Source organism: Myotis davidii, unplaced genomic scaffold (genome assembly GCF_000327345.1).
Source record: "Myotis davidii unplaced genomic scaffold, ASM32734v1 scaffold1059, whole genome shotgun sequence".
NCBI lineage: Eukaryota > Metazoa > Chordata > Mammalia > Chiroptera > Vespertilionidae > Myotis > Myotis davidii.
In genome coordinates, this window is record NW_006290038.1 from 82,275 (window position 1) to 82,587 (window position 313).

Sequence of the window (313 nt, forward strand, 5' to 3'; positions counted from 1 at the left end):
TGGGGATGTGGGGAGGAGGGGGGGCTGTGGGGGTGACAGGTGGAGGCGGGGAGGGGCGGCTAGCAGTGCTCCTGGGGGTGGTCAGGGGACGCTGGTGGGGGTCCTGGCGGATCCCGTGCTGGGCCCAGAGAGTCGGTTTTAGGGGTGGCGCCGCCTGCCAGTGTTTGAAAACGGTTGCCCTGATCGTGATGAAGGGCATGTTGGCTGTGCATTGAGATGAGACCGTGAATTATTTTGCACCGAGGGCTCCTGCGCCATACTGACCTTGTGACCCTCCAGGAAGATGCCGTCTCCATCTCCTAAGAGTGGCCGC